Below are 14,904 nucleotides of genomic sequence, written 5' to 3' on the forward strand. Positions count from 1 at the left end.
TGGCATATCAATAGAAGATGGAAATAAAAGGGAAAAGGGTGATCTAAGGATGAATGCTCTCCTAGAACCTAAGTTTTGCATCCTAGAAAAACCATGAATTGTTTGTAGCCCAGCCTCATTACAAGCCAAGAAAGTCCTTCAAATTCAATTTGTGTGTTTGTGATTGTATGACATGAGATGAAATGCAAAAGTTGAGACTTATGTTGGTTGTTGATTTGAAGAATTACCTTAAACACTTGTGCTTATGAAAGAAACAGTGATCGTGAGGATTAGGCTTGATGAACCTTCCTTGATGCCTGTCTTGCTTGCTAGCTTATTTCATTTGTGCTGCTTAATGAACATGTTCATATCTTTGAATTTCTGCATATCTTTATGAAGGGTTGTTGGTTGAAGTATTGCTTGCCACTTATGTTAATGTGATTGAATGTTTTGGGACAAACACATTTTTGGTTAACCACTATGATTTTTATCACTTGAGGACAAGTAAACTATTATTTCTTTGCTAGAGGACAAACAAAACTGTAAATTTGGGGGAGTTTGATAGTCACTATTCACGACTTAGTTTTGCATTGAATATTTGCACAAAATTAGCACCTTACCTCCAATTTATGGTTCTTTTGTAGGAATTGTACATATTTTCATGTTTAGTGTGATTTTATATACTAGATACTCTCATTTTGTGAATTAATGTTGAAACCACTTCAGTTTTAAGCCAAAAAAAGAGAAGGTTGAAGTAGCTGATGTCTCGCTAAGCGAGGCAGATCCGCTTAGCGAGTGACATCCATTAAGCGAGACATACAACTCACTTAGCGGGTTGGGAAATCCTAGAAGAGGATTAGTCAGAGATTTTCTTGCCCAGTGCGCCGCCAGCTCACCCAGTGATTAGGTTGTCTCTTCTCGTGCTTAGCGCGCCCAGCTCTCTAAGCCAAAATTCACTTACTCTGGTTTAGCGAGCCAGTCTCGCTAAGCGAGCCTTCAGAAGCTGAAATGTCCAAGAAGCCTTTAAAACACTGAAGTTGGCGGAAACTTAGAGGCGAGTCGAAAAACAGAGCACAAGGAGAAACTGATGCGACAAAAATAGAGCTGCTAAGAGAACTTAGGTTAGATAAGTGAAGTTAGGGTTTTAGAGGTTGAAGGAGACATCTTCAACCATTCTTTGCCATTTTCAGTCACTAAACTTTGTTCTTTCCTTGTATTGAGAGCATATTTCTTGTAATGGAAGGTTAAGCCTCTTGGTTGGGAATTTCTGCTGAACCCTTAATGTAATATTCTTTCACTATCTACTTAATGTTATTTTTATGTGTTCATTGCTTCTATCTGTGCTTATTTTTACATGCTTGTGGCTTGATCACCCATTTGTATGTATAGTTAGGATTTTTAGCATTGGGAAATTCTTCAAAGCCTTAGAACTTGATAAAGCAAACTAGAAATTTGTATGTCTAGGAATGGAGTGCAGAGATCTAGTTGATATTATGCTATAGACTTAATGCAACTCTTTTAGGCTAAGTTTGTTGAGGGATCAAGGACAAAATTTAAAAAAAGTTAGGCTCATTCACTAGAGGGATCTTGCTTTGAGTAATTTCTCAGCATAAGAATACTAGGATAATGTTAAATAGAGAAAAATACATAATAACATCAAGAGGAACTCAATAGAACAACCCAACGCTTTTTACTTGACTGGTTTCGCTTCTATAATCCTAGATATTTAGTTTATACTCAAATAGACTGTAGTACAAAATTCAACTTGATATTCACTTTGCTTTTAGTTTATACAAATGTTTGCTTACTGAATGTACAGTGTCTGAGTGAAACAAATATCATGTGGATATGATACTCGGTCTTACCGTTTTATATACTACTTGCGCGAATCGGTACACTTACCGATGTTATTCGAACACAAAGCAGAGCTGGTAAACCATTAATAGTTTCTATATAATACAATCTCATATAAAATCATTAATTATTTTAGTATATAAAATATTTTAACTTTTGACACTAATAATATAAGAAATCTGACATTACTACATTAGAGAGAAATTAACAAACACAACTTTATTGATTCACTCTCAGTATGATTTATTATTAGCTCAACCTTATGAAGTACATCTAGATATATAACATGATGTGTAGGAGTAACGCTATAAGAACTAAGTGACCAAGCTTTATATGAGATTAAAATCGAAACATACCCTAACATTTTTCCATTCAATAAGAGTCATACCCTTTTTTTCGAATAAAAACCCATGGCCTTGAAATTAGTTTTTGCCAGAAAATTTAGTGTCACCAAATATCATTGGATTTACAGAAAATTCATAATAAAGAGTCCATTCTTGCCACAAAATTTAGGGTCACCGACGATTATTGAAATCAAAGAATTCATAATAAAAATCTAGTTGTTGCCATAAAATCTAGAGTCATTGAATTCACAAACAGTTCATAATAAAAAATTTGTTATTGTCACAAAAATTAAGGTCACCAAAGGTCATTGAATTCACAATAAAGCATTCATTCTTGTCACATAATTTAGGATCATCGAGGGTCATCGAATTCACAAAGAATTTATAAAAAAATTTGATCTTGCAACTGAATTTAGGGCCACTCAAGGTTATTGAGAACTCATAAATAATTTGTAATCAAAACTCTATTGTTGCCACATAATTTAGGGTCATTGAATTCACAAAGAATTCATAAAAAAAAAATCGTTCTTGCCACAAAATTTAAGGTCTTAAAGGGTAATTGAATTCACAAAGAATTCATAATAAAACATTCATTCTCACCACAAAATTTATGGTCACCGAGAGTTATTGAATTCACAAATAATTCATAAAGAATATGTTCTTACCTAAAAATTTAGGGTATCGAGGGTCTTTGAATTCACAAAGAATTCATGATAAAGTATTCGTTCTTGCCACAAATTTAAGATCATCGAGTGTCATTGAAATCACAAAGAATTCATAATAAATCATTTGTTCTTGCCACATAATTTAGGATATCCAAAGGTCATTGAACTCAAAAAATTCATAATAAAAATTCCATTGTTGCCACAAAATCTAAGGTTATCGATGGTCATTGAATTCATAATAAAGTATTAGTTCTTGCCACATAATATAGGATCACCGAGGGTCATTGAATTCACAAAGAATTCATAAAAAAACCATTCGTTCTAGCCACAAAATTTAGGGTCATCAAGGATCATTGAACTCATAAAGAACTCATAACAAAAATTTCGTTGTCACAAAATTTAAGGTCACAGAGGGTCATTGAATTCATAAAAAATTTATGATAAAGAATCCGTTCTCGCCATAGAATTTAGGGTCACCGATGACCGTTAAATTCACAAAGAATTCATAACAAATCATTTGTTCTTGCTACAAAATTTAGGATCACTAAGTGTCATTGAATTCACAAAGAATTCATAATAAAACATTCATTCTTGTCACAGAATTTAGGGTTACCTAGGGTTATTGAATTCATAAAAAAGATTCAAAATATTGAGAGAAAAAATATTTTTTTTCTTGTCATAGTATTTAGGGTGATTCCGTTGTTCATGGAAAATATAACATTTTTGAATAATCAATAATAAGAAAAGAAAAAGTTACCACGTTGTTCTAGAATAAAATTACTATCACAAACATAAAATTGCACCACAAACATTTGATTAAAACACGATTTTAGGACTGAGTGGCATTTGCTAAGTGAAAGACACCATTTTCTCATATCAATTATAAAGAAGTTTGAAGATAACATAATTGGAATGAAATAGAGAGGGAGCGAGAGAAGAACCTGGAAAATCAAATGAATGCAATCGCAAATTCAGACTAGCAACACCATGGGTTTGAAGCCCAGTCACGAATTTTTTCTTTCCTGCTCAGTAGCATTGAAAACGAATTCAAAACTGACTTTATTCAAAAGTGTGTGAGCCATGCACGATGATGTCTTGTTTGGGGATCCAAAGCTCATGTGATCGTTTTATACCTAGAGTGTTACTAGGTGCATCCAACATTTTTGCTGGTGCACCCAACAATTTTTTAAATGGCAAAAATGCCCCTGGCTTCTTTCTTCATTATAAACGTTTTTTTTTTCGGAAATGTGCATTGTACGCCATTTTTCTTGCTTTTGTTTCTCTTGTTTTCTGTTTTTGGTGCGGCATTATCTCCAGTTCGTGGGTTCGTTGTGAACGATTAGGTGCGGTGAAGGTACCAGTGTTGAGCATTGTGGTGATCGTCGGTGGCATACGAGGTACGAAAATGGTGGTGCCTCTGTTGGGGATGTACGGATCAGTTACAGATCAAGTTGATCCGTAATATATTTATAGATTAACTTGATCCGACAGTTGTTATGCGAAAGGTATGTTGGACAGGTGGCCTCAGAAATATTAAGAAGGGGGGATTAAATTAAGATTTCATTGACAATTCCTAATTGAAAATTTCCCTTACTTAGATATTCCCTAGATTTAATTATTTCTTTAATTACAAGTTACTCAAATAATAAATAAAGAGAAGTAACCTTAAAGAAATATAAACACAACAGAAAGTAAAAGAGATTAAGGAAAGAGAGAATGCAAAACTCGATTTATACTGGTTCAGCCACAACCCGTGCCTACGTCCAATCCCAAAGCAACCCGCTTGAGATTTCCACTATCCTTGTAAAATCCTTTACAAGCAATGAACCACAAAGGACTTCCCTCCTTTGTGTTCAATGATTACAACCAAGAAGTTATTCTCACTTCTTGCAATGAACCCCAAGAAACATTGGTCCCTTGTGTCCAGTGATAACAACCAATAAGTTATACTCACTTCTTACAATAAACCCAAAAGACATTGGTCTTTTGTGTCTAGTGATCAACCAAGAAGCAAATCCTGCTTCTTGCAATGAACCCAAGGAACGTTGGTCCCTTGTGTTCAGTGTTTGCAACCAAGAAGACCTTCTCTTGAAAATAATCACCAAGAGTAGGTTTCTTGAAAAACTTTTTGTAAGAATGGAGGAGAGGAAGAAAATAGAATAGCACAATTTTTTTCTCAATGAACTTTTCTTGACAAAGCAAGTGTTGAACAAAAACTCTTAAAAAGATGTTGAGAATGATTCAGTTATGAAATTCGTGCCATGGTCACATATTTATGGTCATTTGATGGCTCTAGAAGAAACCATGTTAAAAGTTATGACTCTTGGCAATTTCTTCAAAATTAGTCACTTTAAAAGTTGTGACTCTTGGCAAATTCTTCAAAAACCAGTCACTTTAAAAATTGTGACTCTTGGTAATTTATTTTTCAAAACCAGTCACTGGTAATCGATTACCATTATAGTGTAATCAATTACACATCAACAGTTGTGACTCTTCATGTTTAGATTTGAAAACCAACGTTTAGAAATATTGGTAATCGAATACAAATGTTGTGTAATCGATTAAACAAGTTTAAAAATGTTTTATCACAAATTGTGACTCTTGAAATTTGAAATTCAATGTTCAAAAACATTAGTAATTGATTATATTCCCATGGTAATCGATTACTACTTTGTAAATCAATTATAAAATTGTTTTGGGCTTCTGGTAATCGATTACGGCCTTCTAGTAATCGATTATCAGAGAGTAAAAACTTTGGTAAAAGATTTTTCTTTGAAAAATTATTTTGGACAAATTGTACTATTCAATCTTTTCTTTGAAAAATTCTTTTTATACTTATCATGATGCTTTTCTTGAGGTTCTTGCATATCTTGAGTCTTCTATTGAATCTTCACTTGAATCTTCTTGATTCTTTAATCTTGTTTGAATGGATCTTTAATAATCTTTGGCATCATCAAAATAATCTTGGAAAAGCTTCTACAAGGTATGAATCAACTTGATCTATAAGTCTCTTACGGATCAACTTGATCCGTACGTTTCCCATAATAACTGCCGGATCAACTTGATCTGTAAGTGACTTACGGATCAACTTGATTTGTAGGTTGATAAAACCCTATTACAGATCTAGTTGATCCGTAAATATTTTATGAATCAACTTGATCCATAAGTGTAATTTTAAAAAAAAAATTATGGTTTTTTAATTAAGTTTCCTTTTCTTTAAATTATTAATTTGTTTGTATGGTCATTTTTTATTTGAGATGGTTAGATCGACGAAGATCAGTGGATGTATGAAAGTATAATGTTTGAAGAAGCAGATATGGATTATCAAAATGAAGAAGCATGTGGTGCGAATGAACCACATGTTGATTGTTCCGATGCGTTCAATACTTATCAAGTTATAATGTTCATGTTTGTGAGAGATTTAATAAAATGAATACTGGTAGAAAACTTAAATTATGTGGATTGCTTTGTAGGTGTTTGACAGTCGAGAAGATGTTTTGCGGTGGGCTCGATCCATTGCTCATGAAAACGGATTTGTGGCAGTGATTATAAGGTCAGACACAAACACAGGTAGTAGAGGAAGGACTTTGTTTGTGTTAATTAGCTGTGAAAGGAGTGGCGAGTATAGGTGTAGGAAAAAATAACTTATCAGAAGAGACACTAGGACTAGGAAATGTGGGTGTCCCTTCAAGCTTTGTTGCAAGCCAGTGGTTGGAGGAGAAGGCTGGATGGTGAAGTTGATTTGTGCAGTACATAATCATGAATTGGTCAACTCATTAGTTGGACATCCATATGCGGAGCGATTGACTAAAGCTGAAAAAACACTTATTGTTGATATGACGAAGTCCATGGTGAAGCCAAGAAACATTCTACTAACTCTGAAGGAACACAATGCCAATAGTTGTACGACCATTAAACAGATATACAATGCAAGAAGTGCATTTTGTTCTTCCATAAGAGGAAGTGATATTGAAATGCAACATCTAATGAAGCTTCTTGAACGTGATCAGTATATTCATTGGCACGGAATAAAGGATGAAGACGTGGTTCGTGATATCTTTTGGTGTCACCCTGATACAGTGAGGTTAGTCAACACATGTAATTTGGTGTTTTTGATAGACAACACCTACAAAACAAACCAGTACAGACTTCCACTGCTCGATTTTGTTGGGGTGACACCGACTGGGATGACATTCTCTGCCGGTTTTGCATATGTGGAGTGTGAACATGTTAATAATTTGGTCTAGGCTTTACAACGCTTTTGAGGCCTTTTTTTAAAGCGTGATGCCCTCCCTGGAGTTATTGTCACTGACAGAGACCAAGCATTGATGAATGTAGTGAAGACTGTATTCCCTGATTGTACAAATTTGTTGTGCAGCTTTCACATAAACAAGAATGTGAAGGCCAAATGTAAATCACTAATTAGGCAAAAAAATGTTTGGGATTATGTCATGGATTGTTGGAGATGTCTGACTGATTCTCCTTCATAATAGCAATTTGATGAATGCCTGAAGAAGTTCGAAATGGCTTGCTCACCTTGGCCAATGTTTGTTGACTATGTCAAGGAAACATGGATAATACCACACAAGGAAAAATTTGTTTTCGCCTGGACTAATAAGGTGATGCACTTAGGAAACACAACAACAAACATGTATGAAATTGTTCAACTATTTCTATTAATGTTGATGAATTGATGGAATTGTATTATTGTATATGTTTATTGTTATTTGTGTATTTGAAATGTAGGGTTGAATTTGCTCACTCGTCTTTAAAAAAATTGTTACAAAATAGCCTTGGAGACTTATGCAGTGTGTGGGATGCCATGAACAACATGATTATGTTGCAGCACACGAAGATTAAAGCATCATTTGAAACAAGTACACATGTCGTTGGACATGTCTTCAAAAAAACCTTATATAGGAGGCTTCTTGGAATGGTTTCAAGGTATGCGAAATATGGAATGCGAAATGCGGAATGGATGCAAAATGCAAAATGCAGAAGAACCAGTCCATGTAGTCGCTGGCACACTGCCCTAGCACAACGCAGATGTCATCTACTGTAGCCATATGGTCCGAATAGTGCATCCACCAGTCGTGTATATCATCAAATGACACTCATGAATCGGCAGGTAGAGTAGGAATGGTCTGGGTGTATCCAAACTATCGCGTGACCTTCTCTGGTCGATAATACACAACAACAGGCCCTCAGTGCAACAGACCAGAATAGCATGAAATCATATGGAAGTTCCGGACCGGTCGATGCTCCCCATATGGAATCCAACAGACATCCAGAATCTGGAGTCAGTCTAGGCGTTCCCTGTACGTCGGTGTACGTATGCTCTTCACGGTCTTCTTCATAGCAATCCATCTACCGGCACACAGTGAATCCTCGTCGTAGTCCGGATCAACAGTGGACTCTGCGACTGAGGGAAAGTGCTCGTATATCCAGCACTACAGAGGTAATATGAAAATCATAAAATTAATAATGAAAGTCTAAAAAAATTTCAAGTTAAACATTGTTAAACCTCAACGAATCAAAAACATGTTTGTTACCTGCAACAGCATGATGTAACCACCAAGCTGTCGGCTGGTGTTGATAGAAGCATCATTCAGGTGGTCGTACATATGCACCAACGCAGCTACTCCCCAAGCGTACCTCTTAGTCTGATTGAGGTCATGAAGGGCCTCCAAAAACACAACATGAACATGGGTTGCACTCTTGTTAGCGAAAAGAGTGCAACCTAGAAGATGAAGAAGAAACATGCGAGTCGCAGCTGTCCAATGTCATGCCTGGCATCGCCACTCATAGATATCACGTACCCATTGTAGGTGTATGCATAGTCCACAACACTGCCCTATCTCAGCCCTGGAAGCTCTGTAGTGACCATCAATAACTCCACCAACATCTGTACAACATCATCCATGTGCACGGGCTGAAAGGCATGCAAGTCGCCAACCATGGGCAGATGCAGAAGAGACGCGACGTTGCCCAGCATGATCATCACCTCTCCCATAGGGAGATGGAAACTAGAAGTCTCCCGGTGCCACTGCTCGACAAACGACAACAAAAGTCCTCGATCGCCAGTGTCTATCGAGCACGCAATCAGAGGACTTAGTCCTGTCCCAGCAACTAGCCCCTCAATGGTAGGGACAGGCCTGCCTAAACTATGCATCTTCCTCCCGTGAGAGGATAACTTCAACTCAGGACGCTCTTGAATTGAAGTATAAAGGAACTCACAATTCGTTAACATCATCTTTTAAAGGAAAACAAATTTCAATGATAAAGTATAATTAACAACTAACTAAAATTTAATATTATAAATACCTCTCTTGTCCATACGCTGCCTGCGACGTGATCCGCATACTCGGTCAGTACAGATGGGTTGCTCGGACCACCCAGAAATCCCTCAGGCTCATCCTCAGCAGCCTGTGCACCAGTGTCTACATCATCCTCTGCAGCAGTGTTTGCACCAGTGTCCTGAATGTCAGCTTCTACCATTGGCTCATCCGCATCTAGACCAGCCTCAGTTGAGGCTAAGTCAGGACCAGGTACGTCAATCTCAGTCGCAGGTACGTCAGCCTCATCCGTAACAGTCACAGGTACTCGTTGCCTACGTACGGATGCGGTAGGCCTTCGGCGCTGGGGAGAATCGTCAGAATCATCATGATCACCTCTCCCCAGACCTCTACCACTAACCGTACCTAAAGCACGGCCTAGGCCTCTAGTCCTAACCATGATTTGCAGATCCTAAACGATGACGAAAATTTGCTAAGAGGCATCCACAAAGTGAAAATCATTGGCTTATATCAATCGAATTGAATCATAGTGTTAAATGAAAGGGAAAGTGCAAGTGCATGAGTTAGTCCTGGTGCATTACCAGCAACTACTACTATCCACTCTTGTTCATTCTTGCTTTAAATGATTAATTTTGTTCCATTGAAGCTCAATATTAATTTCAAATCATGATTACATGCTCTTTAAATGAATTACTGCATAAACTTTTGACCACAAAACATAACAACTATGAGCATGAAAGCACACATCCAATTACATGTTATCTACGCATGCATTATACAGTACAAACCAAAAAAGCCTACTATTTTCAACAATGTTTTAGGTGTGATTGGTTTGAGGGTGAAACCAACCAAAATGTATCAACTGTATGATTTTCTTGAGGTAATAATCAATGATTATTTTGGCTCCATAAACTACTCGTTTTCATTGTGTTCCTATTGGTATTGAAGCTATTAGTTTCAGACTATGATAAATTGTAGTAGCTGAATGCGATTGTTAGGGAAGCAAACCCTTTTAGGTACAATGAACATCAAAGAAAGAACACACTAACAACACCACCATAAAATAGAAATATGGGAAGAACACATCAAAGGATAAAAAACACTAACTACAACTCCATAAAATAGAAATAGTAGAACAACACAAATTTAACATTTTCAGTACTTCTTGCTTATGTCCATAGAAATATCTTAATAAATATTCATTATCTCAAATAAGTTAAGAGAAACTTCATCAAATAATGAACGCATGATTTCAAACTTTTTTCATCACTCAATTGTACTCTACTTCAGCCTAAAAGCCTCACAACTAACCCTAAATCTTAATAAAAATAATTTTCATTATTTATAACCTATTTGGAATTTTTTAAAATTAAAATTCCTTCTTACGGATCAAGTTGATCCGTAAACTAATGTCTCTACTTACGAATCAATATACTACCCTAGCAGATCAACCTAACTCCAGCAACAATGAACTAAAAGACATGGTTACAGCGCTTACCTCGACGATGGATGGTGACGAAGCTCCCTCGACGGTGGACGGTGGCATTGCTCCTCACAGAAACCTCCTCAATGCACCTCACGGCAACCTCTTCACGACAAGCTCCTCTTCATGGCAACAATGATGGCTGAAGAAGAAGAAGAACCTCTTCCCGGCAACCTCCTCTTAACGGCAACAATGGTGACAAATAGAAACACCGGTGAGGTGAGCAAGAAGAAGACGAAAACGACTAAGGTGAGGAAGAAGAACAAATCGGGTTGAGGAAGAATAAGTCGAAATGCAGGAGGGAGAGAGAGAGTCTCGCATTTTTTTTTAAAAATAAGCCAGGAGTATTACGAGTTTTTCACTTCAAGTGTTGGGTGCACCTACAATAGGTTGGGCCGTGTGTAGGCCCATTTATAATTTGTAGTAGCTTTTATTCACATTTATAATATGACATAAAATTAGTTTTTAGGTGAATTATAATTTTAATCCATTTAAAATTTTAATTTTAATTTTGGTTTCTCTATTTTTTGTAAACATGGTTTTAATGTTTACATTTTATAAAATCCACAATTTTGATATAATTTTTACTTTTGTATATTTTTTTATTAATTAAACCTTAAATGTAATATTATTTATTTGGATACCATCAAGAAATAATTTAATTAATAAAATATGAAAATTAAAAAATAAATATATGTAAAATTAAAGATTAAACTAAAATTATGAAAAAAATCTAGTACTAATATTAAAATTAATATTAAATTTCTTTATATATAGTAATACAAAGTTAAGTAACCATTTATACAGCGAAATTGTGCAAAAAATAATGTTTTGGTAATCGATTACCAGATTGTTGTAATCGATTACCAGTAGCAAAATGGATTTGAGAAAGTTTTCAAATGAATTTACAACGTTTCAATTGATTTCAAAAAAGTTGTAATCGATTACAATGTTTTGGTAATCGATTATCAATGTCTTTGAACGTTGAAATTCAAATTCAAATGTGAAGAGTCACATGCTTTCACATAAAAGCTTTGTGTAATCGATTACACTGATTCGGTAATCGATTACCAGTGATTGTTTCTGAATAAATCAAAAGATGTAACTCTTCAAATGGTTTTTGACTTTTTCAAATTGGTTTTAAGTTTTTCTAAAAGTCATAACTCTTCTAAATGGTCCTCTTGACCAGACATGAAGAGTCTATAAAAACAAGGCTTTGTTTTGCATTTTATAACAATCCAATCAATCTAATACAATCTTTTTACAAGTCTTGAATCTCTTTGAACTTCTTCTTCTTTTTCGTGCCAAAAGCTTTCCAAAGTTTTCTGGTTTTCTAAACCTTGAAAACTTGTGCTATTCATTCTTTTCATCTCTTCTCCCTTTGTCAAAAAGAATTCGCCAAGGACTAATCGCATGAATTCTTTTTGTGTCTCTCTTCTCCCTTTTCCAAAAAAACGAAGGACTAACCGCCTGAATTCTTTTGTGTCTCCCTTCTACCTTGTCAAAGAATTCAAAACGACACAGTCTGAGAATTCTTTTGATTCTTTCCTTTCCCGTATACAAAAGTTTTCAAAGGACTAACCGCCTGAGAATTCTTTTGTATCCCCATTCACAAAGTATCAAAGGTTTAACCGCCTGAGATCTTTGTCTTAACACATTGGAGGGTACATCCTTTGTGGTACAAGTAGAGGGTACATCTACTTAGGTTGTTGACTGAGAACAAGAGATAGTACATCTCTTGTGGATCAGTTCTAGTGGAGGGTAGATCCACTAGGTTCAAAGAGAACAAGGGAGGGTACATCCCTTGTGGATCTTTGCTTGTAAAAGGATTTTTACAAGGTTGAAAGAAATCTCAAGGACTGCAGGTCGCTTGGGGACTGGATGTAGGCACGGGTTGTTGCCGAACCAATATAAAAACTCTTGTGTGTTTATCTCCTTCTTCCCTACTCTTTTACTTTCCGCTGTGCATTCTAATTTTTGCTTTTACTTTTGGTTAAGTTTATCTTCTACTCCTTATTCTCTTAACAACATAAGTAAAAGTTTTAGGAGTAAATTTTTAATTAGTAAAGGTTTAGGAATAATTAATTCAACCCCCTTCTTAATTATTCTGAGGCCACTTGATCCAACAAATTTTTAAGACAAAAAAAGACTTTTAATACATCACTTTTTTTTTAACTGATTTAAATAGTTACTTTTTAGATTAGTCACTTAAATAATCTATAAAAAAAAAATAAATTTTAACATAAATTATTTAAAGAATCAATCTAAAAGTTAATTTTTAAAATCAATTAAAAATTAGTTTAAAAAATTGACTTTTTATATCAGATATATAAACATTGACTACACAACTGATATAAAAATTATTTTCAGAAAAATTGGAGTTTTAATCCCATACATCATTTTTTAATTATAATCTAAGGGTTAAAATTAATTTTTCTCATTTGATATATATACTTCTACTTAAGGAAATTCAGTGTCAATAAAAGACTTTATATATTAAAGTATTAGATTGAAACTTTAAAAAAAAAAATTAAACATGAAAAATAAATTAGAAAACTAAAATAATAATTAAACCTAATTTCTTGTCCCTACTCAGATTTTTTTTTCTATCCGCCAATGTTGCTAGTAATGACTAACGGTAATGAAAAACCAAACATTTCTGAACAAGTATCATCAATAATTCCTTCCTTAAATTGAAATCGAAATCTATTTTTAATTTTTATTTATTCGGAAGAGTGCTAGGCTGATAAATATGGTTGACTAAGTTTTCAATTTGATTTGTTACTTTTTCATTTAAAATCATGAAGTAGTACGTACTGACTGAATTTGATGTGGGAATAACTGGATAATGGCTCCTATGTCTTACATGTAGGAATTTTAATGACTTTGCTTGCAGGTTCGTTCTGCAACCCTGGACACTCGACTTCCAGAGCAAGTTGCATTCATTCAATGTAAGAAAATCTGAATGGTCATGAGTTTCGTGGTTATTTTTGAATTTCGACGATGTGCATTAGTTATGTAATAACTCTTTGTATTTGAATATCTTGTTTTGATTCCGTACAATGATGGGAAAACGAGAAAGCAAATAGTTATGGAAAGCAGAATTACCTCCAAATTATGATAAACTACTTGAATCATGGTAAATTCTCATATTTGTCCTGTTTGAAGTGTATGGATTTTGTTTTGTGCACCTGGTTTAAATCATTGCATGTATTTAAAGGTTTGAAGAGATGAGAAGTGGTTTATGATGAGAATACATTTGAGGAAATGAAGAAAATCCAATCATCAAATGCAATTCCTACCAGAGAATAAAGCCAATTATCATTCACGTACAGGAGTTGATAAGTTGGCTAAAACCAAATTCTTTTTATTATTATTATCTTTAAATAAATCTAATACTATTATTATAGTAACATCTCCTCAAGAGATTATAAAAATCTATCTTTGTTTTAGTAAAAGATTAAATAATCATATATTTAGGTAATTTTTATCTAAATAATTTATTGAATAGTTTTAGAATATTACATTTACTAGTTGGATCACATAGGTTTAATTTGTTATTCAATCAGATTAAAATATTAAAATTTTATGAATTTGGTTGATTTCGATTTATATAATTTTAATAACAAATATGAACCAAACCAATTCAAAGTGAGTTATAAAATTAAAGTTTTTAAAATAATATGTTTTTATCTTAAACTTTGTAAATATATGATAATGTCCTCTAAATAAATTAAATTGTGACATATTTGTTTGATAGAATGAATTGTTTAAATGCTAATATATACCATATTTTATTTTTAAAAAAAATCAAATAATACAATAATATGAAAAATATAAATAAAATCAAGATGAAAATATAATAAAAAACATGAATAGTTTGATTTAATAATTTAGTAAAGTATTTTTAAAAAATAAAATATTATATATTTAATAATTTAATATATATATATATATATGTAATAAATTTAATTAAATGTCAGATCAATGCAAAATTAGGTTGGATCACGGCTTAAAAAAACTGAGCCGGTTAAGCATCCCACACATTTAACGGGTTTACACATATTGAATCGAATCGAGTTTAATTCAAACTCTCAAAATTAAAATCGAACTAATTGAATTGATTTGACTCTGTTTGAGTTTTCACACATGTGAACATCCTTATAATCACCTCACGTCACAATCGATGACAATTATTTTGCTCCTATTTGCTATATTATTTTTAATAATCTAATCTAATTAGTAACAAGCTTCGGTCACCATTGGCAATTGCTGGTGGGTGA

This window comes from Glycine soja, chromosome 2 (assembly GCF_004193775.1).
Source record: "Glycine soja cultivar W05 chromosome 2, ASM419377v2, whole genome shotgun sequence".
In the NCBI taxonomy this organism is placed as follows: Eukaryota; Viridiplantae; Streptophyta; class Magnoliopsida; order Fabales; family Fabaceae; genus Glycine; species Glycine soja.